The sequence below is a fragment of the Martes martes genome (assembly GCF_963455335.1).
Source record: "Martes martes genome assembly, chromosome: 8".
Lineage (NCBI taxonomy): Eukaryota > Metazoa > Chordata > Mammalia > Carnivora > Mustelidae > Martes > Martes martes.
Genome location: NC_137895.1, coordinates 86,294,354 through 86,318,563, shown reverse-complemented (window position 1 = coordinate 86,318,563; position 24,210 = coordinate 86,294,354). Strand labels below are relative to the sequence as shown.

General features: G+C 42.4%; 1 protein-coding gene and 1 long non-coding RNA gene across 3 annotated transcripts in view; both read left to right on the top strand.

Moving 5' to 3' along the window:
- The first annotated feature begins 7 nt into the window (after positions 1-7).
- On the top strand, positions 8-18,087 carry LOC308347625. Its single transcript, XR_013967264.1, has 3 exons — positions 8-267; positions 17,446-17,678; positions 17,902-18,087. It is a non-coding gene; the product is annotated as an uncharacterized lncRNA (long non-coding RNA).
- Positions 18,088-18,889: 802 nt separating this feature from the next.
- The window catches only part of SLC11A2 (solute carrier family 11 member 2), a 37,320-nt gene continuing 31,999 nt past the window's right edge, over positions 18,890-24,210 (top strand). For both annotated transcript variants that reach the window (XM_080811195.1, XM_080811196.1), the window contains exon 1: positions 18,890-19,001. The gene's annotated coding sequence lies outside the window, so the exon portion shown is untranslated. The remainder of the gene's footprint in view (positions 19,002-24,210) is intronic.

Genomic DNA, 24,210 nt, shown 5'->3' with positions numbered 1-24,210 from the left:
CCCGTCTGGCGCTCTTCAGGCGAGGAACCGACGCTAAGACTAAGTGGAGAAAGAAGGACCAGGATTGGACGCAGCCAGGACTTCCTGGTTTAAAGGCGCCGGAAACTGGCTATCCCCGAGGCAGATGAGGACGTATGGTGGTGGTTGGATTTGTTTTCTTGAGGACGTCCTCTCACTGAGGGCCTGCTGATCCCTCGCGATTCCCTAGGGCTTTCTAGCTCCGCCCTTGCCCTCTGTACGTACCCCGGGCTTCGGGGCCTAGACGCGGTAGGTGCCGGGTGCCAGTGCCGCGTTGCCTGGGGCCGCGGCGGCTCCTGGGGGCTGGGGAGACCTGCGGCTCCCTCTAGTGGTGGCGGCCGCAATAGACCGGGAACTGTCTAGTGCCAGTGAGGTGGCCAGGGTTGGAGGCCTGGGAGCGGCCCCTGTGCACACTCAGTAGCTTTTTGCTTTAGACGCCGGTTTCCAAACTAGGTTTGTGGGGATATGCCCTTCCTTAAGCGCCTCCTGAAGACCAAGGTCTGGTTTCAAATGTCGCTTTTCTGAGAGGCTTTCTCTGACCACCCTATTTAAAGCAATGTCCGTAATAAGGATACACCCCCCCCATCACTTGTATAGCACTTACCACTTAACACTGTTTATACATTTGTTTCCTTCTTTAGCCCCCTCCCGGAACTAGACAGGGCAAGCACCTTCTTGCCTTGTTCACTGTTGTACTTTAGCCCTAATACTAGGTGTCATTCCTAGAATGTAGTAAGTGCTCAATAAATATTTATCTTTTTAAAGTGGCCAAAACCCCAGCGTGGAGCCCAGCACAGCGATTGAACTCACAAACCTGAAATCAAGACCTGAATCTTTTTTTTTTTTTTTAAGATTTTATTTATTTGACAGAGCGAGATCACAAGTAGGCAGAGAGGCAGGCGGGGGCAGGGGGAGGGGGGAAGCAGGCTCCCTGCTGAGCAGAGAGCCCAATGTGGGGCTCGATCCCAGAACCCTGAGATCATGACCTGAGCTGAAGGCAGAGGCTTAACCCAATGAGCCACCCAGGCACCCAAGACCTGAGTCTTGAGATCAAGAATCCGGGTCTTAACCAACTGAGCCATCCAGGAACCCCTAAGGGCTCAATAAATATTCTTGAATAAATTAATTACTGAAACTGGGAAGGAATCTTAGAAGTGGCACTTAGCTGCCTCTGAGAGTTTACAGTCTCAAGTACATAATACTTACCCTCCATAGGGTTGCCAAAAACATCCCACTTGGAAACAGGATCTAGGTTCAAATCTTAGCACTGCCATTTCCTTTAGTGTGTGTGATCTTGGACATATCACTTATAGCTCTGAGTTTATTTTTTCTGCAATAGTACTTACAAGAATTCTGTGAAGATCCAAGAAGAAAATGGTTATGAAAGATCCGTATAACGCTTAATAGGTCAGGGAGCTTTATACTAGCATGGGCTGTTCATGACTGTACCTCTCATGAAGTCAGAGAAAGTGTTCTGTAATGACAATCTCTACAAGTGTTGGGGAGATGAGGTGCATGAGACAGGTAGATGACTAAAACATGATCTCTGTCTTCAGGCAGTGTCTAAGTTCTCTCAACCACTGTACCTCAAGAATGTTCAGCTCTACAATTCTAGAACACTCCTGGAAAGAGGGGGACAAGATCAATCAGACAGTTTTGTGGAGGAAATGGGAAGGTATTGTGTCTGGAAAGATGGAGTAGAGGGAAAGCATTTCATGCAGTATAACAATATGGCAGGATCACAGGAATTCCTTCCTTTCCTAAATATGTGTTTATTGTATAGTGCCTCTCCCTCCATGCCCCCTCACTGCAGCATACACCCAGTGAGTCTTGCTGGTTCTGTCTTCTATTTAGTCATCCAGTTTCCTCCTCTCTTCTGTGCCACCACCCGCCTCTGATCTAGAAGACTGGGTCAACTTCCTTACTGGTTTCCCTGTCATCTATAAAATAGAGGCCAAAGGCCTCTTTCCATCCCAAAGCCAGAGAAAGCTTTGAAAATTGAAAATCTAAGCCTGACACCTCCCTTTATTTTATTTTTTTTTAAGATTTTATTTATTTGTCAGAGAGAGAGAGGGAGAGAGAGAGAGCGCGCGAGCACAGGCAGAGGCAGAGGGAGAAGCAGGCTCCCCGCCAAGCAAGGAGCCAGATGTGGGACTCGATCCCAGGACGCTGGGATCATGACCCGAGCCGAAGGCAGCTGCTTAACCAACTGAGCCACCCAGGCGTCCTCACCTCCCTTTATAAAACCTTTCAGGTTTTCTCACTCTTAGGATAAAGTTCAGACTCCTTAACCCAATCTACAAAGCTTTGCATTATTGACCTCAGCCTATCTTCCCAGCCTCATCTCATATCTCATGGTATCCTTCCCCACTTGGCTTTCTATGCTTTGAAACACTGGCCTTTCGGTTCTACTGCAGGCCAAGCAAATTTATGCTCTGGGGTTCTGCACATGTTGCTCTTTGCTTAGAGTTTTTTTCTTTCTTTTGTTCTTTCTTTCTTTGAAGATTTTATTTATTTACTTGAGACAGAATGAGCGAGCTCAAGTAGGGGAGTGGCAGAGGGAGAGAATCTCAAGCAGACTCTATGCTGAGCAGAGAGTTTCATGTGGGGCTGGATCCTACAACCCTGGGATCACGACCTGAGCCAAAGGTAGACGCTTAACTGACTGACCCACCTGAGCACCCCTCCTTGGAGCTTCTCTCGTTTCTCTCAGCTTGTCTTTCAGGTTCCAGCTGAAATGACAATAATAGCTGACATTTATTAAGCAGATGCCATGTGCCAACATTGTTCTTAATGCTTTACGTGTGTTAAGTCATTTAAACTTCAGTATAACTTCATGAGGTAGGTACTATTGTTAGCTCCACTTTATAAATGAGGCAAGTGAGGTTAAGTAACCCACTCAAGATCTGACTCAGTATTGAACCCAGATAGACTGGGTACATGAATTACTGCCACACTGTATATAAATAGCTCTGTTGGAGAAACTATTTTATAATCCCGCAGATTTAGGTTCCTCTATTACTCCTCTATCTTGTAGCTAGGTACAATTATCCTTAACAGTACTTAAAATGATCGTAATTAATTAGTTGTGGCCTTATATATTGAATGACTATCTTCCCCATGGGATGCTAAGGTCACTGTATCTAGTCCCTAGCACAGTGCCTGGCACACAAGAAGTGCTCGTTAAATATTTGTTAAATGAACAAATGTATTATATATCTGAATATAAGGTTTACTTTTCTTCTCAAAATAATTTTTCAGAAAGGAAGTTGCCTTGTAATTTGTGTTCTTACAAAGTCTCTTGTTCTAGTCCGCAATGTCTGTTTTATATATTTTCTTTTGAGTCAAAGGGTTTGGGGAAGATGATCCTGAAATAACCTCAGTTAATGCTAGTTCTTTTTTTTTCCTTTTAAGAATTTATTTATTTATTTGAGAGAGAGATTGAGAGAATGAGTGGGAGGAGGGGCGGAGCTGAGAGCCCTACTCAGAACTCGATCCCAGCACTCTGGGATCATCACCTCAGCTGAAGGCAGATGCCCAACCCACTGGAGTCACCCAGGGGCACCAGCTGATGCTAGTTCCACAAGCTTTTAGAGATTGGAGATCACTGGATGGAATAACATATAAACAAAAAAGAGGCAAAAAAATTTAACATAGATTTAAGGAATTATTCTTGGCTTAGGACTTTACAGTTTCAAGTGTTAGATCTCATTGTGAGTAAGCCTTTTAGAAAGCCACAGGAAGAGGTTATACTGTGGATATCAGGAATATATATGCAGAGTATGAATTTAGAAATAAATTTAGAAAAAAAAACTGTCCTCAAACAATTTGGATATATGTGAGGATGGTGTGAGCTGTAAATTGAGCTGAGTTGATCATCTGAGTTGATGATTAAAATGGCTTGAATGATGATGAAGGCCCTAATAATTTGAATTATGTTATAAAGTTTAAGTGAAAAGGGGCACCTGGGTGGCTCAGTGGGTTGGGCCTCTGCCTTCGGCTTGGGTCATGATCTCAGGGTCCTGGGATCGAGCCCTGCATTGGGCTCTCTGCTTGGCGTGGAGCCTGCTCCCCGCCCCCCCCACCTGCCTCTCTGCCTACTTGCGATTTCTCTCTCTGTCAAATAAATAAATAAAATCTTAAAAAAAAAAAGTTTGAGTGAAAAAATGTTCTTTCTAAATAAATATTTCACATGTGATTTTAAATATGTGTTGCTGAATAATATTAATATTTTCACTAAATTAGTAACTACTTAAAGTAGACATTTGACTATTTCATATATATGAAGTTGACCAAAACCCATTTTTTTTTTTAGTTCTTCTCTTTGGGAAAACAAGGCACTGCCTTATATTTGGGCACATATGTTAAAATTTGCAATACATTTTATTAAGTGTTGTTTATTAGGTATTAGCAGACACAAAGATGGGCTCATAGGAGCTTGGTATATATAGAGAACAAGAAGAAAATAAGCTGAAACAAATGGTTGTGTACTAGGAATAGTTCATCTGTTCATTAATCTCACAATTACTGAGCATCTCCCACAGGCCAGCCATTGTTCTTACTGCTCAGAATAACTCAGAGGTCAGACAGGTAAAGATTCTGGCCCTAGTATAGTTCATATTATAAAATGATCGAGAAATATGTTTGGAATACTAAAGTGAGGCTTCATTTCTAGGGGCCTCATGTGTGAAGACTAGAGGTTTGGATTTGATTGGAAAAGATTAGAGAGTCCTACTGCATTTTGCCCAAAGGAACGACAAGATGAAGATGATGTTTTATAAAAATTAGTCTGCAGTGGTGTCTGGGATGGATCAGAATGGGAAGGGACTGGAGGTTAAGGATACCAAAAAGGTTATTATAAGGATCTGGACAAGAGGAAGTGAGGAACCACTAGAATACCCCAAAATGGTGACCACCTTTAAGTGCTCCAGATTTGCAGTGTTAAAATGGGAATCAGATTTGAACTCCCAAGACCCATGTCATTTAGTTAGTCATCAGAATTTGGTGTTCATTTTACAAACATTGGAGGGTCTACTCTACAGCAGTTCTGCTAGATTCTAGGAAAACAAAGGCAAATTAGAGGCAGAACTTTCTCTCAAAGAGTTCAGAGATTTAGTAGAGAAGACTCCATTCAAAAATTATTGTGCTATCATGTGTTAGGTGCTATAACAGAGAAATGTCCAAGGCACAGTGAGAATTAAAAGAAGGAGTAGTAGTTGATGAATTCTGCTGGTCGGGAGTGGGGCATCCAAATGAAGAGTGGTCAGGTTTGAAATAGATCATGGAAGATAAATTGGAGATTGCCTGGCAGACAAGTATTGAAGGAAGGGCTTTGTGAGAAGAAGGAGCAGCATGTCCAAAGATAGGAAAGAAATGAGACTTAAGGGAAACAAATCTCTTTTGCTAGAAGAAATTCTAATTGCAGTGATTTGCCAACTTTAGATACTAATTCATTGAGTTTGACAGGCTGCCTTTGGCAGGTTATTCTTCCCAAGGTACTAAAATTTAAAAAAAAAAAAATCCCAGGATGAAAGACTTTTAATAACCAGTGCTCAATACAATTTTATGATACCCTCTCAATTCTGAACAAGATGAAAACTTCTTAATTGCATTTTTTTTCTTATCTATTAAGAATGTTGTTGTGGGGGAGGTGCCTGGGTGGCTCAGTTGGTTAAGCGTCTGCCTTTGGCTCAGGTCATGATCCCGGCCTGGGATTGAGTCTGGTATTGGATTCCTTGCTCAGTGGGGAGTCTGCTTCTCTCTCTCCCCCTTCTGTTCCCCTGTTTGTGCTTTCTCACTCTCTCTCTCTGTCAAATAAATAAGTAAATAATCTTAAAAAAATGTTGTCGGGGGGCATGTGGCTGGCTTAGTTGGTACAGCATGTGACCCTTGATCTCAGGGTCATGAGTTTGAGCCCTAAATTGGGTATAGAGATTACGTTAAAAATAAATATTAATATTTATATATACATATATGTATTTATATATACTAGTTAATATATATATTAAGTAGACTCCACACCTAACTTGGGGCTTGAACTCATGACCCAAGATCAAGAATTGTGCACTCCACTGACTAAACCAGGCAGGCATCCCCCCAAAATAAAAATAGAGAAAATAAAAATGTTTTGGGGGCACCTAGCTGGTTCAAAGAGCATGAACCTCTTGATTTGGGGGTCATGAGTTCAAGCCCCACATTGGGTGGAGATTACTAAAAAAAATTTCTTTTAATTTTTTAAAAGGAAGAGAACACAATACTGTAACATTCATTTATGTATCTACCACCCAAAGTCCCATTTCATTCCCTTTCTGGGCATCCTCTTTATATCAGTCCCCTTTTAATATTTTGAATATATATAAGATATAATTGCATATTGAATATATATTACATATGTATGAACACATGAATATAACTATATATTGACTATATCTTATAATGTATAATATACATTTTTGAACATACATATATATCTGCACAAATAGTATATGGACTTTTATTTATTTATTTATTTTTAAAGGTTATTTATTTATTTATTTGACAGAGACAGAGATCACAAGTAGGCAGAGAGGCAGGCAGAGAGAGGGGGGGAAGCAGGCTCCCTGCTGAGCGGAGAGCCTGATTCTGGGCTCGATCCCAGGATCCTGAGATCATGACCTAAGCTGAAGGCAGAAGCTTTAACCCACTGAGCCACCCAGGCACCCCGTGATTGGTTTCATTTGGCATTTGTTTTTTCATTTTTATTTACTGATTTATTTTCAGAGAGAGAAACAGATAGCCACAGAGATAGAGAGAGCATGAGAAGGTAGGAGAGGGAGAAGCAGGCTCCTCGCTGAGCAGGGAGCCCAACATGGGGCTTGATCCCAGCACTGTGGGATCATGACCTGAATGGGAGGCAGATGCTTAACTGACTGAGCCACCCAGGTGCCCATTCATGTGGTATTTGTTTTTATTTCCCTCAAATTTGTTTTCAAAATTTATCCATGTAGACCAAATTCATTAATTTGAGCTGCTGTGTGGTATTCATCACACGAATACACTCCAATTTGTTATTCTATTTGTTACTACAAAGATTTATGTTGTTTCCAATGTTTCATTATTACATTACAAACATTCCCTTGTAGGGAATGTCCTTGAACAAATCTCTCTTTTTTTTTTAATTTATTTATTTGACAGATAGAGATCACAAGTAGGCAGAGAGGCCGGCAGAGAGAGAGGAGTAAGCAGGCTCCCCGCTGGGCAGAGAGCCCGATTCGGGGCTCGATCCCAGGACCTTGAGATCATGACCTGAGCTGAAAGCAGAGGCTTTAACCCACTGAGCCACCCAGGCGCCCCAAATCTCCTTGTTCTTATGTATGAAAGTTTCTGTTAAGCAGTGTTTTCAGAGTGTTTTTTTAAACTGATAAGAACAGATACTACACTTGATCTTAGCCAAAAGGCTGAGAAGCAATCAGAGTGTTTTGTTTAAACCATAACTCAGAGTATAAAATACATTTTATATCAAGACTCATTTCATATATGAAACAAGTTTAGTGAAGTAATATCTACTTGGGTTATATGCACTCTATTTCCTATTCTATTCCATTTTTGTAAACTGCTGGACATGACTCACTAAATTGATTTCATGACCCACTCATGGAGTGAGAACACTGCTCTAAGACAATAGACTTTCTGCATCAAAGGACATGTACATTCTAGACTTGAGTAAATATTTCCAGGTTGCTCTCCAAAGTGGTTGTGTCAATTTTAAAGGATACGCAAGTCCTAGCTTCTCACCAACACTTAGAGTGGTCACACTTGTAAATTATTGCTAATCCAATTGATGTGAAAGGAATCTCATTGTCAGCTTACTTTGCATTTTCCTGAGTAGTGGAGAGGTGGAATAGATTTTTACATGTATTGTTGGTTATTTGAATGTCTTCTGGTAATTACCTATTTATACCTTTTGTCCATTTTTTCCATTGGGTTGTTTATCTTCCTTTTGTTATTATTGGTTTATAGGAATTCTTTCCACATGCTAGATATCAATCATTTTCTGATAGGCATGTATGTTGCAGATACCTTCTCCCTATCTCCCCATCTGTCATTTGTATTTTAACCTTGTTTAGATATCTTTTTTTTTTTAAGATTTTATTTATTTATTTGACAGAGAGAGACACAGAGAGAGAGAGGGAACACTAGTAGGGGGAGTGGGAGAGGGAGAAGCAGACTCCCCACTGAGCAGGGAGCCCGATGTGGGGCTCGATCCCAGGACCCTGAGATCATGACCTGAGCTGAAGGCAGACGCTTAACCGACTGAGCCACCCAGATGCCCCTTGTTTAAATATCTTTTGAGGGACAGCTGGGTCAGTTGGTGGAGTATGTGACTCTTCATCTCAGGGTGGTGAGTTCAAGCCCCATATTGGGTGTGAAGCCTCCTTTAAAAAAAGAAGTCTTTTTTTTTTCCTTTTTTTTGCTAAGTGAAGTTTAACATATAACGTATTATTTGTTTCAGGGGTATAGATCTGTGATTCATCAGTCTTACACAATTCACAGCACTCACCATAGCACATACCCTTCTCAATGTCCATCACCCAGCCACCCCATCCCTCCCATTCCCCTCCCCTCCAGCAGCCCTTAGTTTGTTTTCTGAGATTAAGAGGCTCTTATGACTTGTCTCCCTCCCTGGTCCCATCTTGTCTCATTTTTCCCTCCCTTCCCCTATGATCCACTGTCTTGTTTCTCGAATTCCTCATATCAGTGAGATCATCTGATAATTTTCTTTCTCTGATGGATTTATTTCACTTAGCATAATACCATCTATTTCCATCCACATCATTGCAAATGGCAAGATTTCAGGTTTTTTGATGGCTGCATAATATTCCATTGTGTGTGTGTGTGTGTGTGTGTGTGTGTGTGTGTGTGTACCACATCTTCTTTATCCATTCATCTGTTGATGGACGTGTAGGCTCTTTCCATAGTTTGGCTATTGTGGACATTGCCACTATAAACATTTGGGTTAACGTGCCCCTTCGGATCACTACGTTGGTACTTTGGGGATAAATCTTTAACAGAACAGTTGCTGGGTCATAGGGTAGCTCTATTTTCAACTTTTTGAGGAACCTCCATACTGTTTTCCAGAGTGGCTGCACCAGCTTGCATTCCCACCAACAGTGTAGGAGGGTTCCCCTTTCTCTATATCCTCACCAACACCTTTCGTTTCCTGAAAAAAGAGATCTTTTGTGTACAAGTTTTTCATATTTTTTATGTTAGTTTTATCAAAATTGGCTATTATAACTTCTACTTTTTCATAACTTGATCTTTTCTTTTTAATTTTTGAAAGATTTTTATTTTTTTATTTGTCAGAGGGAGAGTGAGCACAAGCAGGGGGAGAGGCAGGCAGAGCAGGCAGAGGGAGAAGCAAGCTTCCTGGTGAGCAGGGAGCCCAATGCTGGACTCGATCCCAGGACCCTGGGATCATGACCTGAGCTGAAGGCAGACGCTCAACTGACTGAGCCACCCAGGCATCCCCCATAATTTGATCTTTTAAATTCTATCTTAAGATCATAAAATACTATGTATTTTTTCAGATAATTTTGAAGGTTTTGTTTTACAATTTTAGGTCTTTAATTCACCTGGAGTTTCTTTTTGCCTGTTCCTTTTCTGTCTTCTGAAATGTGGTAGTCATTTGACTCTACCACATATCTCATTTTAGTAATTGTCTCTGGAACCCTAGGCACCTTATCTCCTCCTCCGTCTAAGTCTTTCTCTTAGAAATATCAGAACGGGAATATAAATGACCTCCAGGCTAAGACAAGTAGCTGTTTAAAGGCCTGTGAAGAAGAAGCAAGAGGCAAAAATGAGGTAAAGAGAGTCATTGGGAGGAATCTTTGCAAAAGATGAAATGCAAGGATGGTTCATCCTTCACAGCAGGAACCTGAGGCTTCTAGAAGAAGAACTGGGCTTGCAGGGAGAAAGAAGAGTGTCTCAGAGAGCTGACCCTGACGGAGAAAGACTTCTGACAGGATCCTTGCATCCTACTTTTGAAGCCCTTTCACATCTATCCCATCTGCTCTCTCTTTTTTAAAATTTTATTTATTTATTTGAGAGAAAGAGTGAGCGACAGAGAAAGCACATTCGCAGGGGAAGAAGGAGAAGCAGACTCCCCACTGAGCAGGGAGGCTGACCTAGGGCTCAGTCCCAGGACCCTGGGATCATGACTTGAGCCAAAGGCAGATGCTTAACTGACTGAGCCACCCAGTTCCCCCCCCCCCGCCATCTAGTTTCTTATTTTACTTCTCATCGCTACCTGAAAGTCCTGTGAACTTCTGTCTTGCACTAGAAGACTGTGAAGCTAAGGTATGTTATGAGTTACATGGAAGTTGGTGAATCTGAGATTAGAACCCACGTCTTCTGGCCATCAAACTGAAGGTTTTGGCTGAGTCCAGTGGAAACCAGTTTGCAAGAAAAGACTTATAAGAGAGGAGGCTGGCGTTTCCAGAGGAGCTACAGTCCAAAATTACAACAGGTAGCCTTTGATTTCTAGTGTAATTTACAGTCATAATCACCATCAAAAAGCCTTTATCAGTGTCTGCTTGTAATGGGCAATTAAGGTAGACACTAAACTAAATGGAGAATATATATTTTCAAAAACATGGTCTAAGAATTCATATGCTATGAAAATTAATAGAAACAGATAAGCAAAGGACATATCCATCTGACAATTAAAAAAAAAAAAAAAGGTAGACCAATCTAGCTACCATGGACAGAAGTCAGGTCAATTCAAGGATAAGGGCATCGCTAGATGAAGAGCAGTGCCAAGTAGGGATTGGTTACAGGGGTTCCAAGTTCAGGGAAACTGTCACCAATCAATTAGGGAGGGCGGGTGTCTTGCTTTCTGACTTCTCCCACTCCTTTCCACCGCCCCCACAGGCCCCACCCCAAGCTTTTCTTTTTCCAGAGGACATAACCATAACCCTTGCTAAGGACTGAGATCAGAGGAATTTTTCCTTTGTGTTAGTCCTTGACTTTGGATAAGGGACCTTTACCCAGCATCAGCAGGAACCACCCTCAGGAGCCACTTTGTGCTGCCTGGCACGTCCACAGCAATCAGAGCAAAAGGACAGGGGTAAGAAAACTAGAGGGAAGTTCTCCCCACCCAGCATTGGTAGGGTCACCCAGGACCTCTGCCACCGACCGGTCTTGCTATTCACTGTGGTACATGGGTCATTATCCCCACTAACACCATTTACTGAGCTTCCCCTGGGTCCAATTTCTTCTGTACAGTGAGGTTAAACAGAAGAAACCATGAAGTCTTTCTAAACTAATTCTATTTAGCTTTAGAAACTTGGTCACTCTGAATCTCTGTCATTCTGAATCTCTGACCCCATCCCTACAGAAGACTCCCCACAATCTCTTTTTCAGCCTAGGTGACTTAGGTAGGGCTGACCACACCCCCTAACTCTAAGGGTCAGCTTGTGTCCTAGGCACCCCTGGGCCCTGTTTTCAGCTCATGATACCTACCTATGCTAGGTATCAGACAGAGCCCTCCCTGACACTTCTGCTGGAACAGTAAGGAAAGAGATATCCTCACCTGCAAGCTGCGAGGATCACACCAGTCCAGAGCTGATGGTGGCTATGGTTCCACTGTGCAAGGAGAACCTGCATGAGAATGAGATCATGCTAGGACTGATGCAGAGCCCAGAGTGAGAGGGGGTTAGAAAGAGACAGGTAGACGGTGGCTTGGTGATATTTGAGTCCTCAGGTCCAGCCCAGCTCAAAGCTGGATGTGCCATTGGATTTCCCACTCCTGTGAGGATGTTCAGTTCCCTTTGAGCACAACCGGCCTGAATGGGTTTCTGGCTGTCACTCACAGTCAAAAATCAAGATGAAAATCATGCCTAGTGCACATTTATTTTTTCCCCCCTAGGGCACATCTAACCGTATAATTTGTACCACATCAGTTTTCACTTGTTTACTGAATAACACATGTAGGTTTTTACCTAAAATTTTCTAACACGTCTATACTTCACAAAATAATCTTGTGTGTCTGTGTATATAAAACTTAAGTTTTAGGGGGCGCCTGGGTGGCTCAGTGGGTTAAAGCCTCTGCCTTCGGCTCAGGTCATGATCCCAGGGTCCTGGGATCGAGCCCTGCATTGGGCTCTCTGCTCTGTGGGGAGCCTACTTCCTCCTCTCTCTCTGCCTGCCTCTCTGCCTACTTGTGATCTCTTGTCTGTCAAATAAATAAATAAATAATCTTTTTAAAAAAAAAACTTGAGTTTTAAAAATGATTTTATTTATTTATTTGAGAGGGAGAGCGTGCAGCATGCACACGATGAGGGGAGAGGGGCAGAGAGGGAAGGAGAGGCAGACCTCCTGCTGAGCAGGGAGCCAGATGTGGAGCTTGATCGCATGACCTAAAGATCATGACCAGAGTCCAAGCCAGACACTTAAACGACTGACCACTAAGGCACCCCGAGAACCCAATTTTAACACAGTTATGTGAGATGGGATATATGTTATTCTTTTAGTTGGTCAAACTGAAGCTTGGAGAAGTCTAGCAGTTCATTCAGCATCACACAGCTAATGAATGTAGGTCATCTGGCTCTAAATCCCAGGCCTATTCTATACTCTTCATCTGCTTAAGTATTTATAGGGTTTCTTCAGGAATTTATTTTTCCATCTCTTGTGCTCACTTAAGATACGACCTTGCTGTTTGCCTTGAGTCCCTCTTTTACTCCCTTGGGCAGCTTCATGGTATGAGTGGGACTCAGAGTAGGGGGTTGGTTCTCACTGATTGTAAGATTAGGGTTTGCCAGATCTGCTTTCTCTCATCAAGGAGCTTGTAATCAGCTGACTGAAATAATGCATATGTATTACAGTGGTGTTTTTCCACCTTTTTTGACTGCTACAGTAAGAACCACACATTATTAAAGTTTAACGAAGCAATACCTACCTTAGTATTTGTGACAGTCTTTGATGTTTCCTATTTCATTTTTTAAAAATTCTGATTATGACCCACTAAATTGATTTTGTCACTCAATAAGATGGATTGAAACCCAGTTTGAAAAGCATGGTTATGGGTTACATATATGTAAAGTCAAATTTTAGCTGAAGTTCAATATTACAAATGTTTATTGAGTGCTAAGGATGTGCTAAGTATATTGCTAGGTGCAGTGAATGATATAAAATAAAGTATGTATAGCTATATGATGCTCATAATCTAATGATAGAAAGTAGAGAATAAACTCAAATAATTAATAAAAGGAAAAATATGAGCCCAAAAAGACCCTACAAAGATTCAGGAGCAGTAGAAGTCACATCGTGTGAGAATCAGGAAAGGATTTAAGGAGCAGGTAGCATTTGAGTTAGGTCTTGAAAAGTGGATACTAGAACTGTGAGTCGAGGTAACAGACCTCAGGGAAAGAGGATACAGGGAATAATGGCTTTTGGGAATCACTGTCAAGAAGGAAATGGTGCTATGGCTATGAAGGGATGTGACCATAACCTTGGAGTCCTCTCTGAGGATACACTAGTGAACATGACAAAGTCCTGTCTCTCAAGAAGAAATCAAATAGCAAAAGCAATTCAGTGGGGTAGTGCTGTGGAAAAGGGAAGAATACAGCATAGTGCATCATAGGACTACATAGAAGACAAGCCTCACTCAGAAACTGGGCTCATGGAAGGCTTTTGGAGAAAGAAGCATTTAAAGTGAGACCTCAGTGGTGAGTTGGAGTTAGCCAGATGAAGGATGCATAAACCAAGAATGTTCCCACAGAAGCACAGCATGTGAAAAGATGGGGAGGCAAGAAATAACACTGGTACATTTGGGGAACAAAAAATTAGAGGGAGCATCCTTATGAGGTCAGTATCATACCTGACCTCTTCAGATAAAGAAATGATATACCAAGATTTAATAACACGCATGGTTTCCTAGCTGGCTAGACCTGGAATTGGAATCTACTTTACTCTTAAGAGTTTGTTCTTTCTATTATTCCAACCTGTCCCACAAATGTGTCTAATGCTGGGTGGGCCCTGGTACTATTACACTGAAGTTGCAGAGATTAGATAGAGTTAGCAGATTAAGGACCGAACCTAAGGAATGCCTACATTTAAGGAATAGGAGGAAAGAGGAGAAATATAGGAATTAAAGAAAGTCGAGGAAGATCAATCCAAATAGGAAAACTAGGGGCACCTGGCTGGTGCACTCAGTTAAGCATCTGACTCTTGGTTTTGGCTCAGGTTGGGGGTGTGAGACCCAACCCTCTGTCAGGCTCTGCGCAGAGTCTGCTTGAAGTTCACTATCCCTCTCTCTCTCTGCCTCTCCTGCGCATGCTCTTTTCTTCGCTCTATAAAATAAATAAGTCTTAAAAAAATAAAACAAACAAAAAATAAAATAAATAGGTCTTTAAACAAAACAAAACAAGAGAACTACCCAGCGAACAGAGTATGATGGAATCCAAAGAAAGAGCTGGAAGAGCAGTGGTACATTTCGAATGTGACAAGAGCTGAAGAATTTCTGACCATAGATGGCCAATGATAATATCACTTAGCTAACAAGAAAGTAATTTCCACAAAGGGTGGAAAAATAAATGAGTGTTGAGGAAGTAGAGTGAGTGCAGATCACTTTTTCAGAAACACTGATTTTGGGTTACGGGAAGAATTAAGAAGGGAAGTCAATTTAGATGGAGGCAGCAAATTTATTAGGAAGTGATCTTAAGATCACCACTAAGGGAAGAGAAGGAAGCAAATCTTCACAGAAGGAGAAGTTGGGCTGTGATGTAGGACAAAGGCTTAGCCAACCTTCAGAGCTGTCCCTGTTTAGGGATGAGAAGGTTGAATCATTATACTCTCACGTAAATCAGTCATTCAGTGTGGGCTGCCTGAGAAAGGGGCATGACAGGACAGCTGAGGGCCATCTGCCAGCAGCATTCCCACTTCAGACAGCTGGAGTCCTAAGTCCTTCATTCTCAAAGGGAGTCCTGCCTGTGCATTCCGGTGTTTATCACAGGAATAGCATTACCAGGCTAGCAGAAGTCAAGGGAGGAATATTTTTAGGATAGGTAAGACCCAACTTCGGAAATAGATACACACATAGAAACAGATGTATCCTAATTATTATTCTGTAATGCCCTGTCAGGCAGCATGTCAGCTGTAACATATTAAAAAATGGGCTTATACATTTATGAAACACCTCCCATGGAGCTGGCCTTTGTTAGCAGCAGGTGTACAAAGATAAGATAATCACCTCTGTTGAGAAGCTTACAATTTAGTGGGAGAAGAATGCACAAAAGCAATAATCCTGTAAGGGGCAGTGCTTATCTTTTTTGTGGTTGTATCTGTACTACCCCATGCAGGCCTGGCATATAGTAGGCTGTCAAATATACACAAAATGAGCCAATGATAGAGTAGAATAAGAGGTCCTTGGGTAGAAGACAAAATGTAGGGCTAATGCTGCCTGGAGGAGTTAGGGGGGTATATTTTAAGGGAAGCTTAATATTAGTGATGATGATGATAATAATACTATTATTAATAATAATAATAAAAAGAAGGGGAGGGGTGGGAGGGGTTAAAATCCAAGCAGCTGTTTTAGGGAAAACAAAAGCATCAAAAAGAATACTTGGAGAGTGAGTAGAAGGTAGGCAATAAAGGGCACACATGAGGCAAATACATATTAACATCGATACAGGAATGAGTTGCCTAGGGTGGTAATGTGGAATGTTCAGGGAACTTACAATAGGATATTATGAAAGATCATTTTCTTTTTTTTTAATTTTTATTTTTTTATTGATTTTTTTTATTTTAATCAACATATAATGTATTTTAATCCTGAAAGATCATTTTCAAACTAGATTTGAATGAAAGGGAATTGTTTTAGGTGTACACAATAGAGGCAATATGGTGTGGTAGTTGAGTACTGGTTCTTGAAGAACAGATTTGTGCTCAAAGCCTGGCTCTTCTAACTAGATCCATGTACTTAGGCAAGAAATCTCCCTAAGACTTAGGTTCCTAAACTGCAAAATACAGTTCCTGCCTTACAAATCTATTGTGAGGATAATTCACATTCATGACATGTTTGATATAGATACGTAGTAAGAATTTAATTAATGGCATAGGAATTGCAGACCCGCAATGAGTAGAGCATATATATGTTGGCAGAAATTGCTGAGTAAAGGAAACAGGAGCTATGGTAGAGTCTCATTGTAAAATCCATTCCTATTTTTGGAATTCCTAAACGAATTTAGGAATTAATAAATTATTATTAATATACTAATATAAATATAATATAATATAATTAATAAATGAATTAAACGGGCTTTTTCCTCCAACATTTTAGCCCATGGATGATTTCATATGTACTTCTACTTTCTTTTGAAGGGGATTAAATTGGTGGCCTACCCCATCTAAGGCAGCTTTATATTAGGGAATTTGTCTGAGGCAGAACAAGGACAGGGAGCAGGTCAAGTTGTCATGATATGACTTTTAGTGCTTGTGTGCATCCTGGAGCAAAGAGATCTTCATCTGGGTCCAGGGCAGGAGATCCATAGATTCTTCTACTGACCCTATGGCTGTTCTGAGGAGGAAGCAGAACCACTTGCTAGAAGCTTACTTTGACTATATAAATCTATTACTCTTTTCTTTCTTTTCAATTCTAAGATATTTCTTTCTATCACACTTATTGCATATGTTTCTCATGGCATTAAGCAGATTTTCTTTAAAACTATCAGGAAACTTTCTGAAGGCAGCAACTTCTTCCTCCCAGTATCCCACCTTATTCTCCTCACCCACCCCCTTCTCTCTCCTTTCCACCTGTGCCTCCAGCTGGCTTACTAAACTATTTGCCAGAGGCATCATTTCCTCGTTCTTTCAGTTCCCCTCCTCCCAGATTGAGAAATTCTGGACTTGCTCTGGATTTGTTTTTTCTAGTCTTGGGGTTTTTTTTGTTTTTTGTTTTTTCTTTTTCTTTTCCATCAGGCACCCCAGTCCTGGGTTTGCATGGCTTTGTGGTCGGCCTAAGGATCACTGATTAACCAGGCTGATGCCAGCAGGTCCCTCAGAGCCCAAGGAATAGGCTGGGCGGTATTTTTACCCACACACTGAGACTCCTCATAATTGCATCAGTGCTGCACACACCTATGGAAAATACTGGTAGCCTGTTGGGCTTGGGGTTAATTGGTTTCAGCTCACACCTTAGGGGAGCAGAGTCCTTGCACACATGCTGGCCTGGTACCAGTGCCCCAAATAGCTTCACACTAAGGGGAGTGGCATTCTGAAGGAAGGCAATTCCTTTTACCCCACGCCTTTCATCCACTGGTACTCACAGGTTGGCCTCCAGCTCCTGCCAAACGGATCAAAGATGAAATCTTAGAATAAAAGTTTTCAAACTCAATTAGTTGTTCATTAATATCCAAGAGTGGCTGATATATGATGCTTCCTTTTTCACGGCAGGTCAAAGATGAAATGTGATCAGGCTTTGAAGGGTGTGGCTTGCCACTTGAAACTCCCCGCGGTGTCTTTACCAGTGTGCTATTGCTCAGGGCAGCCAAAGTGCCCTTATCTAACCCAGGGAGGCGCGCTTGTCTGCATATATAGAGGCAGGAGCCGACACTGGGAAAAGTCTAATCCAGTCTGCACAATGAAGAAGCAACCTAAGATGGAGGAAGCTCCACACTGTGAGCTCAGTAAGTAGCCAGCAAGTATGCAAAAGCCCAAGGAGTTGCTCAGCTGAGCAGAGCTGGCAGGGTAACAAGAATGGATCTAGCCATTTTACTTTCTAGTTGCAGCAGAGGTTCCCAAAGGAGGGGTTCTGGTCTGGAGGGACTTCATCAAGTCTTGCTGAAACTACCCAGATGTTTTGTTGAGAGATTCTCAGAACTAATTTGTGCATTTTCTTTTTCTCTCCAGGAGAAATTCTGTACGGAAACCAACCTGTGTCAGATAACTGATGATGCTCGGCCCACTTTTTTTGTCCCTGAGTTTTTTACTTTGTACTTGATTTTGATTTTTCTTTTTGCAGTTCACTCTCCTATCATCCTCTCTTGGACTCTTTTTTACTATCTAATAAAATTTTCTCCTACCAGTTTTTACATGAAGAAAGAAGTTGGAGGGGGTGATGCTTTTCCTTTCTAGGTCTACAATTTGGTTAAATAAGCTTGGTTATTATCTTTAATGCAAGCTGTAGGGAAGTGTCGAAAATGTTTCTGGATGGTCTAAAGGACACTGTTTAAAATGAGGGTGGCTTGTCAGACCATTTTTCTTCCCTCTAAAGCACTACTAGTCTGGCCATTATCTTCAGGGAAAGACTGACGCGTGAGATTGAGGCTGGGGCTGGAGCGGGAGTGCTTTTAGGTAGACAGAGATAAAGCCTGGGCGGGGGGAGCGGGGGGGCGGGGAATAGAAGCGAGACAGACAGCATGGGAGTAGGGCACCTGATGCGCTGTAACTGGCGGCACTAGCTGGTGTTTCGCGGTTCTTCCAGGTGTGGATTGCTTTTGGTGAGGCAGCAGATGCTACGATGTGGCTCCGGGGACGACAGGAAATGGTCCTGCCTGGTTGGCTAAACTTTAGATGGTGGTGACGTATCTCGTAGGGCAAAGTCTACAGGAAAAAAAGGGGCTCGACCGCCAGTATCTAATGCGAGGCAGCGGCTAACTACAGTGGGAAATTTACGTGTCCCGGGACCGCCCGCGCCGTGGGAAGCTCCAAATCCACACCCAGCGATTCTTCCGCGCGCAGGCAATGGCCCCGCTGGAGGCCCCTCCCGCCGGGGCCGCCGTGGCCCCGCCTCTAGTCTAACCCCGGGGCGGGCGGAGCCTCGGGACGCCGTCCGCTGGCCACGCGCGCCTGCAGCTGCGGAGAATACGAGGAATCCAGCCAATAGGAATGTGGAACTGCCGTCCTGTCGGCCAATCGCGGGGCTTGTAGGGGGTTGGCCGGCTTGGCGCTAGCTCCCGGGATATGGAGCAGCCAGCGCGAGGGCGGCTTGTCAGGTGGTCGCGGAGCCGGTAAGGCGACGGGCAGGCGAGGTCAGGGGTCACGCGGCCGCGCCGCTTTCCCCAGGCGGGCCGGGAGGGCGCAGGGCGGCCGGACGGTGGGAGCAGGGAGCAGGCGCCGGGGCCAGTGTGGGGCGCGCGGGCCGCCGTGCGGAACAGCGGGGGGGCGGTGCGGGTCGGGAGGGCCTGAGGCGCGGGGGGCCAGACGGAGCCGCATTCTTCCGAGAAAGACGGAGAGCGGGGGGCGGGAAGCGGACGCCCGAGGTTGTGGGGGCCTCGTCCCTTCCCCGCCGAGGCCTAAGAGAAATGGCCGAACCCCCGGCTGGACCTGCCGCCGCGCCGGAACCCGTGACCCAGGGTGCGCTAACCCGCTTCAGGCCGCAGAAGAGGCGACGGGCACGGGGCAAGGTCCTGGCAGCTTTCCTTATCTGCAGAGCCCTGGGCCCGCGCCCGCTCCCGGGGCCTCCCGCCGCTCCTCTCCAACAATCAAGTTCACTGTCGTGCAGCAGACACCGTGGAGCGCTTTCGAGTGCAGGGCCTGGGGAGGCCGCTGAGTGCTCGTGTGTAGATTGGTTATAGGGCTGTTGTGCGCCTGCCAGGCTCCAGGTACTACTCCAGGGGGCATTGTGGCACACGGAGTGTAAGTGGGCCGGACGCTCTCCGACTGGTCGGTTTCCTAGATCCCTGCTTTTAAAGCTATCGCTTGTATTTTGATAGTCCGTCTTTGGATTCCTTTCCACTTTTGATATCCCCAATGACCCACCTCATGGATCCGACGATTTCACAGAGCATAATTAGGGGAGAAGTTGAGAAAGCTGTGCGTAATCATATTGTCTGTTGCCTTCAGAAGAGTGCTGTGAAGTTAAAGGAACGTGGTGGCATATCTTTAAAGTGGAAGACAAAAGGAAAATTTCTGTGGAAGGAGAGGCAAGGGCAGATAGGCTTGCAGAAACTTTTGCTGGCCATAATTTTAGTGAATATTGGTGAAACTGGGGGACACTTTATCTCGATCTTGTGAAATTGAAGGCCCACCAGTTTGCACCACTTCTTGGCTGTGTAACCCTTTGAGCAAGTTGCTTATTAGCCTCTTGATTCTTTTGTTTCCAGGTACTTAAAATGGGGATTGATAATATCAGTCTTACAGGGTTGTTGGTGAGTGTAAAGTAAAAATACACATAAGGTGCTTAGAACAGTTCTTGGCATGTAGGAGTTTTTATTATCTGTGCCTTCCTTCCCCTAAAGATTCCAAACTAAAGAATTCTGACATTACTACTTACTTAATCTTTGCTCAGAATCCTGAGCCTATCCTGAAAGAACCCTTAGGCCCTCGTTTCCCATCCACGGCAGTAATGCTGACCTGAAGGTATAGTATAATTTCATATGATTAGAGGCTTTTTACTGGGTGTTTATTTTTAATCATTAAATAAGGTTGGAAACTATCGCTGTACTAGGAATGTCTGTGATAGCTGTGTTGGGTAAATGAAACCTCAGAACTTCTTTGGCTGTTTAGTTTTTTACTGGAAAATATTTCATTTACAGTCTTAGGCTAGGCACAGTTTATTTTGGATCCAATACCAGAAAGGCCTGGATTGCAGCATACTTGGTTTCTCATGTTTCCGGGATGGCTGTGGGACTCGGGAGGGGAATTTCTGGGCAGCCTGGCCGCATTTCTTGTTAATGAATGGGGAAGCTTGGTTTGAATCTAATCTTTAGTGTTAGGATATCAGCAGTGGTTTCTTGGATTACTCTATACAGCAGCTACTAAGCAGCTTTACTTCAGTTTTGACTCAGGGAAGTAAGGTTAGAGGTTAGAGATTGGTATCCATAAAATAGCATCTTTTGGGTGGGTGCTGTGGAGTCAAAGACCTCTTTATTTCTTGTCGTCTCTTCATGTACACAAATACAAATATCTGCTGACAGATATGAGCTTAAAGTTCCAAGTTTTCTTGGTGTTATCTGGAAGGCACTAGTGGAAGACTGTACTGTCTTCTGATTCTTTCCTTCTGTGAAAGCTGCTGTTTATACACATAGCATAATCGCAAAATGAGAAATTCTGTATTTATGAAAAAGAGCATCGCTGACTGTAGCAGTATGCTGGCCCGATTTGGGTGAAGTAGGGATGCTATAAGTTCACTTAACTTAGCTCTAGAATGGGACAGTTTAGTAGTGCTGTAGGGTTGAAATTCTAATGTTGGCTTGTTGAGAGTAGAGAACAGTGTTTTTTTGGAACCTCTTTACTTGTGCCTGGATAAAGAGGAAGGGGTGTGACATCTTCAAAGAGTTGAGTGTTTGAGGCAAAAAGGGAAGCATTTTTCCCCTAGTATTGTTGTCATTTTTGTCATCTGAGTCTCTCTGGTTTGAATAAAATATTTTGGAAAAGAAGGTAGGGAGCATTTGAATATGCAGAATATAAGAATTTGAAAGACCTCGACCCTTGTCATCTCACTCATCAGATGCCATTTATTCTTTTGATAATTTAACAAACATATAATGAGCAATTAACATTTATTGGCCCATGAAGACACAAAGAAGAGCCCTTCAGGTATCATCAGGAATATCGTGGATAGAATGCAATATTGTTTGTGTTATGAAGTATAATAACATCAGAATGGAATATAAAACATTTGGCTGGGAATGATAAAAATGTATTTATTATGTAATTACTCTTCCACTTTTAATTTAAGGCTGAAGTAATTTACATTTTTTAATGTAAGGACCAGTTTCCAGTAAAAACTTAAATTGGGAAGTTAGGGTTCTCAGTCGTTTCTTTGTGCTTATTGCTAGTAGGTCGTCTTATATGGGTTGTTTTTGTTAGGTTTGGTCCCATTTGTCACTCATGATCAAGTGTCTGTTAAAACTCCTAGGTAATGAAAGGAGAAGGCTACAGTGAATTATTAAAAATTTAACAGGCTCCAGAGAGCAGGAGGAGGCATATGTGCAGCCAGAGAATCTTGTAGTAAATGTTGTCTGTCTGTGCATATAATTTTTATTTGCTTTAAGAAAAGGCATGTCAAGGAAAATACGTACTCAAATTGTTAAGGCCAGGTTACATCCAAGGGACCAATATGCGTCATTGGAATAAATGAGTTCAGTAGTTCAAAAATAGTCATTCTTCACATTTGCGAGAAAAATTAAGCAAATGTGAGGGCAAAATATTTTTTCTGAGGCATGAGTGGGTATAAATTTGTTTAATAGACTGTCTTACTTCAATATAAAAGGGTCTTTGAAATTGTTCACAGAGCTTAGAGTTGTGTTCTAGGATCCATGTGTGAGGCCGGGAGGCCAGGTTGGTTCCCCCAAAGGGAAACACACTGCTATGTACCTCTGGTTAGGGGGAAATCAGAAGAAACTCTCTCTGAGAACTGAGAGGAACAAAGACCAAGCTATATAGAAGGAAGACTTCAGTGAGCCTGACGTATGAGCCATCAAAGAGGTATGAAAGCTAGTTAAACCTCAGCAACGGTCAGGGAAAGTTCTGTTTTTTTAGGTATCAGGCCCTTCTAATTCTGAAGTCTCTGGTGGATGAGTGATATTTTTGTCTAAGCGATCAGTACTTCTTGAAGTCTGGCCACACTTCTCCCAGCTGTTATCATCTTTGACAGCCAGCCAGCCAGTTTTGTTATCAACTGTCCTCTTTCTCCCCATATCTGACTCTCTCCCTCTTTGCTGCTTAACATTTTCTTTTTCTTCTTTTTTATCGTTAGATGTTCTCAATGTCAGGTTTTTCTTTCAACTTTAAAACATAGATTCACAGACGTCCAGCTCAGGTGAGAAACCATAGACTTGATGTTGATTTGAAATTGTAGTCTCTAGTAGATTGAGATTCTCTCAATTTTGATATTATTACTCGGTATACAAAGCCAGTAAGACAAAGAACAACCTAAGCTGGTATCTTAATGGCCACTGTGTCAGAGTGAGAAAGACACACACATACAGAAACCCTGGTGCGTATTAAGCACATGATACAATAAGAGTACTGTTTGTACTTTATGAACTGGGTGTGTTCCTGTGGCTTTTGGCTGAAAACATTCTAATATGAAGACATTCTCTACTTAGGTAGTGAGGATTAGAATTTTGAGACCTTTTTCTTAAACTGACACCACGGGGACTTTTCACTTTGTTCCTTCACAGAAGTAGGTGTAATCAGTCCTCAGCCTATCTTTTCTTCATTTTACCATTTATTGTCAAATTCATTTGCATAAGAGAAAAGTAGGATACACTTACACCTAAATTTTAAAAATTCTAAATTTTCTATCCTCAAGAATAATTTAGAAATTCACATGGCTTTTTAAAAAATTAATTATTATAATTGACATACAGTGTTACCTTAGTGTCAGGTGTACAACAGTGATTTGACAATTTTATACATTATAGGATACTTAGAGCTGGTAAATGGAGTTACCATTTGTCACCATATAATGTTATTACAATATTATTGACTATATTCCCTATGTGTGCTTTTCTCTTTTTTTTTTTTTTTAAAGATTTTATTTATTTATTTCAGAGAGAGAGATTACAAGTAGGCAGAGAGGCAGGCAGAGGGAGAGGGGGAAGCAGGCTCCCCGCCGAGCAGAGAGCCTGATGCGGGGCTCGATCCCAGGACCCTGAGACCATGACCTGAGCCGAAGGCAGAGGCTTAACCCACTGAGCCACCCAGGCGCCCCTATGCTGTACTTTTCATCTCCATGACTTGTTTTATAACTGGAAGTTTGCACCTCTTAATCCCTTTTCACCTATTTTGCCCATGTTCCCTCCCACCTCCACTCTCATAACCATCAGTTTGTTGTCTGTATTTAAGAATTTGTTCATTGTTTGTTTTGCTTTTTAGATTCCACATATAAGTGAAATCATATGGTATTTGTCTTTCCCTGTCTGACTTGTTTCTCTTGGCATAATACCCTCTAGGTCCATTTGGGTTGTCACAAATGGCAAGATGTCATTCTTTTTTACGGCTAAGTAATAGTCTAGTGTGTGTGTGTCTTGTGTGTGTGTGTGTGTGTGTGTGTATTTATCACTTTTTCATTATCCTTTCATCTACCTATACACACTTGGGTTGCTTCCATATCTTGGCTGTTGTAAATAATTCTGCAGTAAACCTAGGATTGCATATATCTTTTTGAATTAGTGTTTTTGTTTTCTTTGGGTAAATGCCCAGTAGTGGAAATAGTAGATCATATGGTATTTCTATTTTTTAAAAAAATTTTTTTAAGATTTTATTTAT